A 15,546-nucleotide genomic window follows, 5' to 3' on the forward strand; every position below is an offset into this window, starting at 1 on the left:
TAAACCACAAGGGAAAAAATATAAATATATTTTGTGCTATATTTTGTGCTATATTCAGTCCAAATATATTTTGTGCTATATTTCAAAAAAATATAAATTTTCTAAACTAGATGTACTTCTATTACAAGTAATAGAAACAATGTTTTCATAAGATGTAAACTTTTCGGAAAAGGAATCTAAGCATATCTAAATATATTGAATAAGGAATCTAAACATATCTAAACATATTGAACATCTTTAGCATGATGGTTGATTGTTTGAAGGGTTAGTATGCTTGCCTGGTTGACCTTACCCACCTCCTCTACAAGGCACGTTGTGTTGAAGTGTACATGTGATGTGGAGCAAGAAAACATACACTACACCATTCCAAACATTGCAACTATAGTCACTCACTGCACAGTAATATTTGATATGAGATCACAAATAAACCACAAGGGAAAATGAATAACAAATATACGAAGTGATAAATTAATCATACACATGCTTGTTCACCCTTGGCTAATGTTATAGCAACAACAACCATGAACAATAAGCCCTGAAAATGTGAACCTCAATGTGAATAAAAGTTCCTGGAAAATCTCAAACCTCACACCCATTAACAAGATCATACTATCTTGAAGTCATGACAAAAGGATAAATTGATTCGCAAAAAACAAATATTTCAATCGATTAAAGGACAATATTCTTATGTAGGAAAAAATATGTCTCAACAATCATCCAAGTTGTGTTGGTAGAATGTCTAGGGTACCTTCACCTTGACCTTCATAGTATACAATTGTGGTCACTCACTACACAAAGAAATATCAATATAGTTGAGTGTGAAACCACATATAAAACATATAATAAATTGAAAAGCAAGCAAAAGGCGAAAAGTACTTGTGAGTGAAATGCATTGCATATAGTTAAGGTGATTCACCTTCATTTATGAATGATAACCTCCAACTTATCCATTTCATTTTCTCTCCTTGTTGCCTTCCTTTCTTATTGCACATCCAATAAACAAAACCAAGACCAACCTGCAAGAAATAAGAAAAAGATGTAAAACAAAACTAAAGAGTACAACAAGAAACATGACTATGCTCAAACTCAACAGAAACAAAACATGTAGACAACAAAGTACTTCCCCTTTGCACATTATCTCTACTACGGTGTCCTCTCCTTAGCTGAAAGGAAAAAAAGTGTGGTTAATAAGATTAAAATACAAACAGAGATAGTAATGGTAAACATATTTCAAAACCAATAATTATTCATAATTGCAAACAAACCTCCTCTAGAGTAACGATAGACACTCCATTTTGTATTTCGCTTACTCGTGCTCACGAGAACAAGACATCTACAATAGATACATAACAAGATATTAGAATCAATAAAGTTGAACTGGAGAATTGAATGCAATAATTAATCATAATGTGAAACATAATTGAATGCAATAATTAATCATAATGTGAAACATAATTGAATGCAATAATTAATCATAATATGAAACATGCTTGTCTTTGAGCTTTGTTATATAAAGAGGGATAATACATTTTGTATTCATGTATCCATCTTCTATAGTAAAAAATAAAATATTAGAATTCTAACAAAAGTTGAAGGCATGAACTTAACACCCAACTTGATTCTAGACCATTTATATTCCATGTTATATCTAAAAATATATAAATTCTCAAAACTAGATGTTATTCTTCATGGAATAATGCAACCATTGTTATCATAAGAGAAATATTTTTTTGTAAGAGAGATCTAAGCATATTTTAAACTTATTGAACACCCAAAATCATGGGGGTTACAAGGCAATAGTGTTGTCCATTATCACAGTGGTCGATTAGTTGAAGGGTCAGTATGCTTGCTTGCTCGACCTTACCATCCTCCTCTCTAGGGCACATTGTGTGGGGGTGTGTGTGTGATGTGGAGCAAGAAAGCATATAAATTTAAACATACCATTTGATGTAATTATCAAACCACTAAGAGAGTGGTACTATTCGAGAACCATGCTAGAAGGAGCAAACGTCAAGCAAACAAATAATAATAACAATATTTTGTTGGAAAACCACATGACTCACTCATCCTCTGTGTTGCATCTACATTGCCTAAAGTATCTTCTCCACTCGACCCTCCCAAACACTACAAATGTAGTCACTGCACAAAGTAAGATTTATATATTAGATCATGAATAAACCATGAGAGCTCAAATAACAAATACACAGAGCAATGAATTAACCATACACATACCTACCCTCCCTTAGCTAATATTATAGCAATGGCAATCATGAACAATAAGCCCTGAACATGGGAACCCCAGTATAACTTTTCCATTTCTTTCATATCAAAGTTCTAGGAAAAATCTTGAATCTCGCACCCATGAACCATATCATACTACCTCAAAACCAAGACAAAATGATAAATCTTTGTGCAAACAACAAATATTTCAGGGTATTAAAGGACAATAGTATCTTGTAAAAGAAAAGTATGGCCCACCCATCCTCAGTGCCACATTTGTAGAATGTCTAATGCATATTCACCAATTCACCTTCATAGATTGTATGATTGTAGTTGTTCACTACATAAATAAGATTAATTCACCTTCGTAGATTGTATGATTGTAGTTGTTCACTACATAAATAAGATCAATGTAGTTGATTATGAGAGCATAGATAAAACATATAATAAATTGAATAACAAACAAATGGAGCCACAAATTAGCAAAAGATACTTTTAAGTGAAGTGCACTGCATATAAGTATGTTGACTCACCTTAATTTATGAACAATAACCTTCATTTTATCTGTCTACTTCATTTCCTTTTCTACACCCAATAAACAAAACCAAAAACAAACTATAAAAAATATGGAAAAAAACAAAGGAAAACGAGTACAAACACCCAAAAAAAGAAACCAAGACCAAACTAAAAAAACAAGAAAAAAAGAACCAAAACATGGAAAAATGAGCACAACACAAAGCATGGTCATGCTCAAACTCAACAAAATACATAGACAAGAACAAAGAAAAAATTGCAAACATCCCCTTCGCACATCATCTCTCCTTCAATGTGCTCTCTACATCTGAAAGGGAAAAAATTGGCTAAACAAAGTTAAAATACACACACAATTAGTAATGGTAAGCATATTTTAAAACCAATAATTATTCATAATAGGAAATGCAACTCCCCTTAAAGTTTGTGTTATAACAAAGAAGACTTTATTTTACATTCCACTTTCTTGTGTTCATTGGAATAAGCCATCTACATCATAGACAATATAAGATATTAGAATCGTTATATAAGTTAAACTAGAGAGTTGAATGCAATAATTAATCGTAATAAGAAACACACCTATTTTTGAGAGTTCTATATAAAAGGGGAGAGTCCATTTTATATTTTACATATTCATGCTCATTGGAACAAGCCATGTGCATTAGATACATGGTAAAATATTAGATTTCTTATAATAGTTACACTAGAGAGTTTGAAGGCATGAACTTAGTTAAATTTCAATTATATTCCATGTTATATTTTAAAAAAATATAAATTTCATAAACTAGATGTACTACTAGGAATAATACAAACAATGATTTTTTTTTGGAAAATGAACCTAAGCATATCTCAACATATTGAAAAAATCCTAAGGTCCGCAAGGTGGTACTATTGTTTGTTAACACCATGGTTGATTGGTTGAAGGCTTCATACGTGTGATTGCCCGACCTTACCCTCCTCAATAGGGCATGTTGTGTGGGAGTGTGTGCGATGTCGAGCAAGAAAGCATGCAATTTTAAAGATATCATTTGATATATATCTCAAACCACTAATTGAGTAGTACTACCTGAGAACCATGCTAGAAGGAAAAATAGTAGTGCAAACAAATAAATATAATATTATTTCCTTGAAAAACCACATGACTCACCCATCCTCTATGTTTCATCTGCATTGCCTAAAGTATGTTCTCCACTAACCAATCCCAAACATTGCCACTATAGTCATTCACTACACAAAATAATATTATATATGAGATCACGAATAAACCAGGAAAGAGTGAATAACAACTATACATAAAAATAAATTAATCATACACACACATTCTCGCCCTAAGCTAATGTCATAACAGCAACAACCATGAACAATAAGCCTTAAAAATGTGAACCCCAGTATAACTTTTCCCTTTGTTTTGTATCAAAGTTCTCGAACAATTTCAAACCTCACACTCATTAACAAGATCATACTACCCTGAAGCCATGACAAAAGAATATATCGTTGCCACTATACAACAACTGTAGTCGCTCACTACACAAAGTGAGATTAATATAGTTGAATATGAGACCACATATAAAACATATAATAAATTGAAAAAGAAGCAAATGGAGTCAAAAAGGAACAAAACATATTTGTGAGTGAAGTGCATTGTGTATAGTTAAGGTGATTCACTTTCATTTATGAATGATAATCTGCATCTCTTCTCTTTCATTTCCTCTCCCGGTTGCATTTCTATCCTTTCGCACACCCAATAAACAAAACCAAGACCAATGTTACTTGGGAGCGGGAGCAGGAGCGGGAACGGGAGCGGGAGCGACCATTTTCAGAAGCTCCCGGTTTGGGAGCAAATCCGGGAGCGATTTTTTAAAAATATATATATATTTTATATTTTTTAATTTTTGAAACATATATGTCAACAAAAACATGTAGAATGATGAAATAGACATAAAAAACATAAAAAAAAAAACATAAATTGATCATTGAACCATATCACATCAATCATCTAGAAATTATAATCGTCATCAACCATGTCCACAAGTTAGTAAAATACATATTACAACTGCAACATATTGAGTCTTATAAATCATGATTCATCAAATTCAATATTAAAGTTTCAACTTCAAGCTTTCAAAATTGAAAATTCAATAACATTTATCATCATTGATCACCAAAGTTGTACTTGTAAGCCAAGTTTAACCATTACAAGAAGTAATATCGAAGATATTTCTAAGTCCTAACTTCTAATTGTTAACATGATATGAAATGTTAAAAATTTATAAAATGAAACATGAATAATGAGATGAAATGAAACAACTTTAGTCTTTCACAAAGCATCATATTCATAATTCACAATCATTACCAATGAGTTATAATTGCCAAGGCCCAACTTCAAACTTCAAATTTTCATTGTCACAGTGATATAATGTTTACAAAAAATATCATAATGATATGAAAGAGTCAAGAGTCAAGAGTCAAGGACTCAAAACTCAACAGTTATGAAAACTAAAGTCTAATAGAAACTAAAAAAGACAAGTAAACTGTAAATCTACATGTGGCCCTTGCCACGAGAGTCTCCAGGAGTATAAGCAGGTCGTGGTGGTCTTCTAGGAGTCTCCCGCACAGACCGACGACCAGAACTAGAACCTCCACGCAAGAGTGTAGATGGAGGTGGCGACAGCAAAGGAACAAGACTCGGACCTCGAGCACTGCTACTGGATGGTGGAGGTGGAGGTGGAGGTGGCATGGCTGCTGCTTCATTTTCATCCCTTACAAGTTCCTCTTCTAGTTCTTCAATATGTACAATGCCATCCTCCAAATCGTCATCCTCTGGATGATTGTCCCAAATTTTATATGTGGGATCCTCATTAGCCCGATCACAATAATGACTCAACAAGCTCAAGTTGTAGTGCACATAAACCAAGCTTTCTACTCGGTTTTCATTGAGTCTGTTTCTTTTCACATTATGTATATAACTGTAGGTGCTCCAACACCTCTCTGCAGAAGAAGAATTTACAACCTGTGAAAGAACTTTTTTTGCCAATTTTGGCAAAAGTCCGTGGCCGCCATATGTTTCCCACCATGTGAGAGAATCAAATTTATCTTTGTCGTCCATTGCATGGAAGTTACCATACAAACCAGTGCCACTGAAGTATCTGCCTATTTCAAGGCGCACAGCTGCACATTCCTCCCTGTCAGGCACCAACTTTTCTAATGCTTCCAGATATCCTTTAGTTACCTCTTGATCTAAATGGGGTTTGGTCCTAACCCCACCCCCTGCTGCAGGTTGGCCCAACCAAGATGTAGAGTAGTATTTTGGCATAAGGATATACGCCAAGCAATGTAGTGGAAGGTTAAGCCTATTCCACCATTCACACACACAATCATGAATCAGTTTGTACAAGTTGGGATCTCTATTATGAACAATGTCTTTTATTTCCCCCAACATGGTATCCATTTGCTCATACACCTCGCTAATCACTGGTTTGTCTGTATCTGCAAACCGAATCATGTGATAAATTGGCTTGGTGAAATCCCATACCTGCCTCACAGTTGTCCAAAACTACCCATCAAGAGCGGCCTCCTCCACCATTTCAAAACCTGCCATGTCAGCTACTTTTGTAGCCCTTTCCTTTAACACCTGCCAATGTGGACTTGATACCATGCTAGCTAATGCCTCTCTTACCTTCAAAAGGCGCCTGAAGGTGAGGTAATAGCTACCAAATCTAGTCCTCGCAATCTTCAGCAACTCCAATCTCGAGTGACTGCGAAAAAGGCCATGGGTATTGCTATGATTTGTAATAAATTTTATCATTTGTTTTCTTTTCTTGTACAAATTACCAATCCATTGGTATTGTTCATTTTTGTTTTTGACAATATCATGCAACAGAAGGTTCAATGTGTGAACCAAACATCCAGACCAAAATATGTTCGGGTATTTATCCTCAATAATTGCTCCCACTGCCTTACAATTAGGAGCGTTATCAGTGATGACTTGGATGACATTCTATGGGCCAATACGCTCAATTGTTTCAAGTAATGCTTCTGCAATGTTGATGGCGGTCTTGAACTTGTCTGAGTAATCATGTGCAGCTAGAAAGATGGGACCACTAACAGACACAGCAAGAACACTTATCAATGGCTTGCCTTTTACATTTGTCCATCCATCAGATACAATGGACACCCCATTGTCAATCCAAGAACTTGTCATTTTATTCAAAGAATGTGATATTTTTGCTTTTTCATGATCAAGGCCAACAGTGCTTGCCTTGTCATACCCAGGGCTCTTGTATCCTTTAGGGGCATCATTTATGGCAGAAACCATTTCGTGCCAATAAGGTGAGCGTAGAACATTGAATGGTATCCCACATGCATAGAGAAACCTGTAAACTTTTGAATCCACATCATTCCTACACCCCTCATCAAGGAAATCTGATACGGTTCTACGCCTTAAAGATGATGACCCTGTGCCTCCATGTCCATATCCACTACCTTGGGAGGATGCTGAAGGAGTTCTTTGTGATTGTGAGTTTGGTTCAAAGAAACCCCTTGATCTTTTTGTTCTGTATTGGGCATCCTCCTCTTCCTTTATGTATTTGGCTCTATCTGCCGTTGACACCGCTGCACAAGTTTTGATTCCTATTTGTTTCTCTCCATCCCATGGCCTTTTCTCGCAGAGGTGTCTTCTAACACGGGTGTATGAACCTGTGTAATCAGTGTTGCAATGGGGGCAATGAAATTTAGTGGTTCCACCCCCTCTCCCTGTTTCAGCCCTGTGAACATATTTCCACAATGGAGTTTGGTCTTGTTTAGTTTTTTGAGAGTCATGTTCACCCTCCTCCACCTCCTCCTCACTGGGGTTTTCACCCATTTGACTTTCTCCGGCTTCTTCATCCCCCTCTTCAATTTGGGGCCCCCTCCGTTTCCTACTCTCCAGCACCATAATAACCATAAAAGGGACCAGGAAGAGGAAAATGCCAATAAATATCGCCAGGTCCATGGTGTTTGATGTTTGTAGGGTTTTGATTCTTGAATCTGCAAATTAATTTAATTTATTGGGATTAATTAATTTAATTTAAATACATGATCTTTAAACAGTTAAACTCAAACAACTAAATTAAATCAACTAAATTAACTACCTAACCAGCTAAACTAACTAGATTACTAAGTTACTTCTGCAGGCTTGCTCCTCGCTCCTTGGCACTTGCTCCTCGCTCCTCAGCACTTGCTCTTCGCTCCTTTGCTCTTGCTCCAGCTCCAAACCTTGCTCAATGAAGTTATAATGAATGTTTTTTGGCCCATTGGGCTTATAAAACAAAAAAAAAATCTAATTTTTTTTATTTTTTTGGGTCCGGCGGATTTTTTTTCCGCCGAGCCGCTCCCGGCCCGACTCAAATCGCTCCCGGAGCGATTTTTAATGTCCGGGAGCGATCAGGGAACGATCGCTCCCCGATTGCTCCCGGGCATTAAAAATCGCTCTAGGAGCGCGGGAGCGATCGCTCCCTGTGTCGCTCCCTAACAGACCAGGGAGCGCAAATTTTTTTAAGGGAGCGCGCTCCCGAGCCGCTCCCGCCCGGAGCGCGCTTCAGGAGCGGGTTCGAAGGGGGGGGCGCTCCCCCGCAACATGGACCAAGACCAAACTATAAGAAATCAGAAAAAATGCAAAACAAAAGAAACAAGTACAACATAAACCATGGCCATGTTCAAACTAGAATAATAAATAAACAAAAAAATAAAAATAAAACATGTAAACAATGGCAAACAAAAAAATTGAAAAATTGCAAGCTTCCCCTTCGATTAGCTCTTGGTACACAAGAACACAATATGAAGGCCTCATTTCATCAAATTTTCACACTGGACCCATCAGAAACTTTGAAGCTCAAACTCTATAATAATAACTACATCAACCAACAATCAGTCAATCTGAACAGTTAGACTACTATCACCAGAACACTGTGTTGAAAACAGAAACCTGCATCATCATTCAGAACCGACTGCAACCTCAAAAACCATACATCAGAATGCATACGATATTTTAATGAACCCAACCTACGTGTATATGCCACTTCCAAGTTTATGATGGGTCCAGTGTGAAAAATTGATGAAACGAGGCCTTCATATTGTGTTGTAGTGTCCTCTCTTCTGCTGAAAGGAAAAAACGTGGGTTGACTAAGGTTAAAATAAAGACAGATAGTAATGGTAAGCATAATTCAGAATGAATAATTATTCTTAATACTAAAAAAAACTCGTCTAGAGTTTGTTATATAAAGATAAACACTCCATTTTGTATTCCACTTAATTGTGTTCACCAGAAGGTGTGGGTATGTGATAAATGATAAGTGATAATTCTGGCAAAGATGAACCAGACTTCATCTTGATTGGAACTGGATCAGAGCTCTGCCTCTGTGAAGCTGCTGTAAGAAACTAAACAAAAAGAGAAAGGAAGCTAAGAGTGGCCTCCTTAGTTTGTTGGGAATTGTTGACAAACAACAGCAAGTATATAGGGATGTCATTCTTCTTCCAAGTGTTGAGAAGAGACTGAATGCTGAAGTTGGTTCTCCTCTGGGATGGAGAGAATAGGTGGGCTCTAAGGGGCTAATATAGGCTATAAGAGATTTTGGAGCTAGTTGAGCTTTTGAGAAAATGGGATTTACAGAAGAAAATGTAGCAGAACTGGCTAAGTCTCTCTCATGCAGCTAGCTGTATTCTAAGCTTCTATATTCTTCCCACCCAAAACAGGTTTAGAATCAGCAGCGCCATAGTTTACTATATGAGAATAAATGATGGTTATATATATATATATATATATATATATATATACAGAATTATCACTCCCACAACCATTATGCAGATGTCTAGCTATGGCATTCAATCCTGTTGAATGCATGTTTTTGCTTTTCAATTGTCTGTATCCTACACCTACTCGGTCAATTATCTCCTTTAGGGTCAGCATGAGTGTCACTGACAAGCCGCTAATTGCATTCTGTGCTATTTTAAGGGCACCATTCTCATGGGCATACCTCCTTGAAACATACATCTAAATTTTTATTTTTATTTTTATGTTTGTTTTTTTTGTCTTCCAGAAGTGTCCAGGATGTTTCCTCACTGCTACCTAGTGTTCTTCTCTCACAAGAGCTAAAAGAACAATGCTTTCTGATCCTTTAGGGTTTGTCACAATCACAGTTTCCTTGCCTCCTTTAGGATCAAATACTATCTATGGTGGAACTTTGAACTGCTCCAAGACATAGTATCCCAGGACAGGAAGATATGGTGATGAAGAGTGTCAAGAAAAGGAGCATGTCCAACGTGCTACTCGTCTCTAAGATAATATGGTCAAAACGATGTATAAGCGGGCTCTCTCGTTCCTCTATTTATATAAGAGGACAAGAAAGCCAACGACATAAGGTGAGGCTAAGCCTCTGCAGGCAGCCCAGTTTTGTACAGTTTTGTACAAGAACATACGCCCTCAATTAAAATCAGGGATGCAGGTTTCCAGGATAAATAAGGAGAATATTACAGTACTGAACAGCAGCACCCCAATCTCTGAGTAGCCATGACTCATGATAGCCACTTGTCCTCACTCTAGATTCATTTTGTAATAGTTTGTTCTATACAATCTTTGAATTTTGCACATATTCCAGGGGAATCCATTATTTGTGGTTGTTAATTATGTTTGAGTAGCCCTTCCCTAAGAAGTGAATGACAGTTGCTAAAGAGACTTGCTGCAGTAGGAAAAGGTCCATTCTAGGCACTTTTCTTGGCAGCAGACAGCCTGGAGATGAAACTATTTGTCAAGATATTCCCTCGTTGTATTAATTAATATGGGATCATGCTTTGAGTATGGGGCATCCACTTCTCTTTAAGGGCATTCATTTGTTTTCATGTTAAAAGAATGATGATTGGGAGTTCTTTGGCAAAGGATCCTGGCGTCATTACTGCTCCAGGAATTCAGTTGGATTGTTATGGAACACAAGCACTTGAATTGCAAAATGGTACAATATGTGTCCTTGGCTTGGGATCACCTGTATACATTTTGGAAGCCACTGAGGTAACTTCAGGAAAAGAAGTCTTTCCTGTAGAGCACACCTTTATTTCTCTGGGTATCCAGAGTAAATCAAGCATTGTTTGCAACCCTTCACTCAGCACCAGGCAGCCATTGTCCCTGTTAGAATTGAGCATTCAGGATTCCTGTCTACAGTTGGCCTCTCAAAGCTTATATAACTACTGCTACATGAGCTAGATTTGGCAACATCATCATGAAAATCACTCTTGTTACAGCTCCAATCAATGTAGTAGATTTCACGTAATCACTACGGCAGGAAACCTGTTTATTAACCAAAGATATATACATTATTTTGTTCAATTCTGCTTTACAATCTAGGTAACAGAGGGAACAACGACTTGTTTTCCTTATCTTCACATTAGGATTAAGTTACCGATGCCTTTCACATAGCACCCAGTTTTTGTATCACAGATACAATGGACTTGAAACTTAATTTGGGCACTAGAAATATCTCTGCACTTTTGATGCTAATGTCAAACCCATTTGGAGGTTCTTCTAAGAAAATTGCATCCATCTTTAGGATAAGATCCAGTTGAAGCGTTAATTCTTGTTGGAGGTAAGAAATTTGGAGATGTATTCTTGTTCTCGGGCCTAAGTATCACCCTTACATAGTGTATTGGTTATGGAAATTCTTCATGCTGGAATTTTGTATTGTAGGTTTGGCACAAGTTTGTAGTTGTCTCGGGTTCTACTCCTTGCTAAGAATCTGTTCTAGTCCTTACTAAGAATCTGTTCGATTTGATCTAGAAGCATGTGCTCCTGATTCCATTCTGGAATCCTTCGTAGAAATAGAACAAATTGATGTGATACATGAATTGGAAAGCCATCCATGGAGTGCTATATTAAAATTGGGATTCACAAATATATTTCCTACTATACCAAATGGCATATCCTGTTGCCACCCTCATTCTTAAGTATGGTCACAGTCCTATTATGAACTCCGTTAATCATAATACCAAGACCAAGTAAAGGTCCTTCCAAGTTGAATAGTTCTGCATGGCAAGCTCTTTGTTGAAAAAACCCCACATGTGTATGATTATTTTAACATATTAATTATCTTCACCCCGAGGCCCAGTGTTGAAACGTGGGCTCTGATACCACTTGTAACAATCCTCCTTCGAGAGTCAAGGAGTGACAATCATTTTTTTTTAAATAATAAAATTGGATTCTCATAAATTCATGTCTAAATTCAAATTTTCAAATGCATTCAACATAATAATTTAATATCTGGTCGGCTGCACAGATCTAGATCCCATTGTATTAAAGCTCTTACCTTTTATCCAGCTCTGCATTTGTTTGAACTTTGATCAGAACAAAAGGCAGATCCTTCTGCCATCGTCTCCCTGCTTCTGATTTGATGAAAAACAGTGAAAGTTTCACCTTAAAAGCAGATTCTCCTAACACTATCTTACTGCTTTTGATTTGATGGAAAATACTGAAAGCTACAGCTAAAACATCCCTGGACTAAGAGTAAGATATGGGATCTAACCAGCAAATGTTGATTAAGTTACAGCCAGGGCTTGTTTCTGAGGTCACCAAAACCAGAAGAACACTCGTTGGATCCATTCCAACACAATTTCCTTTAAATCCAACATAAATAAAAAGCTCGGGTTATTTAAATTTGCAATGTTTAATGGGGAGGATATTTGTAGCTAGTTTAAGAATGAATACAAGGCCAATAATTTATGTCTAAAAGGCTCAAAAGAAAGGGGGCATATTTAATATGGTGCACCAGAAACAATAGATTGATATGGTGAACCTCACCAACTCTCTCAACCAGTGGATAACTGTAAGGAAGAGTCCACCATAACTTATGGCTGATACACATACTTTGTTGGGGTAGACTTTAAACAAATGGAGCGAGGTAAGGTAGGCCCTTTTACTATTGGTGCCAAGGCAGCGTTTGCTTGAAGGGAAAATTTTCAATAGTGGAAAGAGAGTGCAAGACCCAATTCACATGTTACTACACATTATATCAAGCTACACAACGGTTTGTTGTCAGTGGTGGAACAAGAGGGCTGTGTGTTACAACATGCCCTGTGTTTAAGTAATGATTACATGCACACATTATCCAACCACAATAAGCAGTATGTATTTGTGACAATGCCTTTTCCCTGTGATTATGTACTCATAACATTTTTCTGTTAACCCACCACATTCTACCCATTAACGTGACCAAGGTTGCACCCTATCTCATGCCCAATATTGAAATAAATGACTACACATATCCCCATGCCTAACCATAAACATTCAGTGACCATACGTTGTGCCTACATGTAAGTGTATGTAGCAACTTGATATTATAAAGATGTATTTTGCTTAATGAGGACACAAGGGCTGCATAATTCAGGTGACCACGTGTCAAACTCAATGTGGAGTTGATTGGATCCACATGACACCAAGAATAATGACAGCGTGTTATGTAACCATATAGTTAAACTAACCCTATCATGGTCAGCAAATTCATATCAGCAATTGGCACTTTTTGCAACTAATAAAAATTGCTATGGTGGCAGCATACATAACATTGCAACACCTTATGAATGCACGGGATAATAGTGTAATTAGCAAAGGAAGCCAGCAACGAAATTATTACCAGCTTCTCATCTTTACTATGTGCATGTGAGGGCTACTATATTAATCGAATGCAATGCTGAGCTTATACCAATCAGACTTATGCATAGAGCCATAGTGCCAACAACGAAATTATTACCAGCTTCTCATCTTTACTATGTGCATGTGAGGGCTACTATATTAATCGAATGCAATGCTGAGCTTGTACCAATCAGAGCTTATGAATAGAGACATAGTGACCTCAGTTAATAAGCTAGTCAAAAGGTTGATATAGCAGAGGTGATATGACACAGGATTTCATGGCTTCCAGTATTATGCAACTAGGCCATAAATCCTTTAGGAAAGAACAACGCATAACCCACTTCTACTTGTCATCCATGCCATCCTGTAACTTGGTGCAGATAGGTAAGTTGGAACCCTTTAGATGTGTTGAACAACCTTGGTGATTAAAACACTCAACAATGTGTGACCTGGGATGGGCAGGGGACCGGGCTCATAACTCTCCTCCCAACCATTGACAGTCTGCCAGTAATGCAGCTGTCACCCCCTAGCATATTAAGTCTGTCCCATTGGCCAGTCCACCAAACACACTGGGGAGTCCAGAGGTGGTCCACACCTCCACCCCTCTTGCCTATGAATAATCAGTTACAAGCTTGTTCAGGGGTTCCAGAAGTAATCTTCCTCCACCCAATAGCCATGAGAGATTCCAGAGACCATTCTCCACCCTCACTTGTCCCAGGGATTCCAGAGATGTACCTCCACCCAATAGCCATGAGGGACTCCAGAGACCATTCTCCACCCTCACTTGTCCCAGGGATTCCAGAGGCGTACCTCCACCCAATAGCCATGAGGGATTCCAGAGGCCAACTCTCCACCCTCATGGTATTAAAGCACACAGATTCAAGCCAGTCCAGGGACTCCAGAGGTGGGTCACCTCCACCCACCAGCCAATGAGGGAATCCAGAAGTGAATACTTCCACCCTCGTACAATTCAGGGAATCCAAAGATTTTCCTCCACCCCTACATCTGCTGTTATAGCAACTCTACTGCAATCTGAGTACTTTGGTCAAGGGAGGCTAGTCCAAGGCAGCCACTGACTCCACCGGTTAGCCACTGAGGGACTTCAGAGGTTAGAGCCTCCACCGTCAGTTAATTTATAGATTTTAGAGACTGGTTTCCATGACTATGTGTATCACAACATTATCCCCAAACTGTGATTGCCCTAGCGTGCCTATTTCAATATAAGAGTGCCACAACTCTTTAGGTCAAATGCTAGTGGAATACAGACCATAGAAATGCAATTTGTAGCATTCTCCACAGGCCTTCATAAAGAAGCCATCCCCAACATGTACGTGGGCTACCACAAGGTTTGCAAGGTGAGGAGCTGGCAAACAGAGTCTTATTGACAATAGTTTTCTCTTTTCTTTATTTTTATTTTATTTTTTGTTTTAACCACCAAAGCAATGCTCAGCAAACGCAATTATGAACATGTGCAACTACATAGTGATAAGCTGAAACACACAGCCTTACTAATAGTCGTTTTTCCAACCAAAATCGCAAGTAATTGCAGCAATGAAAATAAATAGAAATAAAAATGGACACAGTGACCGTATAAACGAAACAAGGGATCAAAGTCACTGCAAATTCGGCTTACAGGTAGCTTCACCCAAGCACACCTCCTTAAGAAAACATGGCACAGGGAGTAGCGAAATTATTTGTTGATTACCTGGCTATCGTTTTTTTCCTTTGGGTTGCAGTCCTCCTTGGCTTTAACCCCCAGGCGCAGGGACTGTGTCTCGGCCTCTATATCCCAATCATTGCCCACCGTCGTTCTTCCCTCCCCCTCCTTTCTTTTCCTTTTCGCTCTTTTCTACTATTCGGTCTTTGTCAGTGGTTGCTTAGGGTCCCTCTCCCTCTGGACCAACCAGAGATACCCCCTTATCCTCGTCACTACCGATTTGTTTTGCTGGCCAATCCATTTTTCTGCCATTTGGCACCTCCTTTCCTCCTTGGCTGCGATCTGCCCTTGATCCAGAGCTTGCTCTAGAATCGACAAGTTGCGCCCAAAAGGTCATGTGCCAGAATTTCTGCAAATATCTGTGGGTTCTCCATTCTTCAGTGTTTGTGCAACGTCCTTGGAAATATCATCCTAACATAACCCATGATTT

The 15,546-nt window shown here is 38.0% G+C and overlaps 1 long non-coding RNA gene across 2 annotated transcripts in view; it reads right to left on the minus strand.

The window, feature by feature from the left end:
- Positions 1-258: 258 nt before the first annotated feature.
- The window catches only part of LOC149236781 (uncharacterized), a 47,013-nt gene continuing 31,725 nt past the window's right edge, over positions 259-15,546 (minus strand). The window contains exons 4-7 of one of the 2 annotated variants that reach the window (XR_016268443.1): positions 2,064-2,139; positions 1,266-1,333; positions 917-1,163; positions 259-356 (exon numbers count right to left, since the gene is read on the minus strand). This is a non-coding gene — a long non-coding RNA (uncharacterized LOC149236781). Of the gene's footprint in view, positions 536-916; positions 1,164-1,265; positions 1,334-2,063; positions 2,140-15,546 lie in introns of both variants that reach the window. The other variant, XR_016268442.1, reaches the window with a different exon arrangement.

The sequence above is a fragment of the Pinus tabuliformis genome, chromosome 8 (genome assembly GCF_031772625.1).
Source record: "Pinus tabuliformis cultivar Carrire ecotype Pingquan chromosome 8, CPIR1, whole genome shotgun sequence".
Classification (NCBI taxonomy): Eukaryota; Viridiplantae; Streptophyta; class Pinopsida; order Pinales; family Pinaceae; genus Pinus; species Pinus tabuliformis.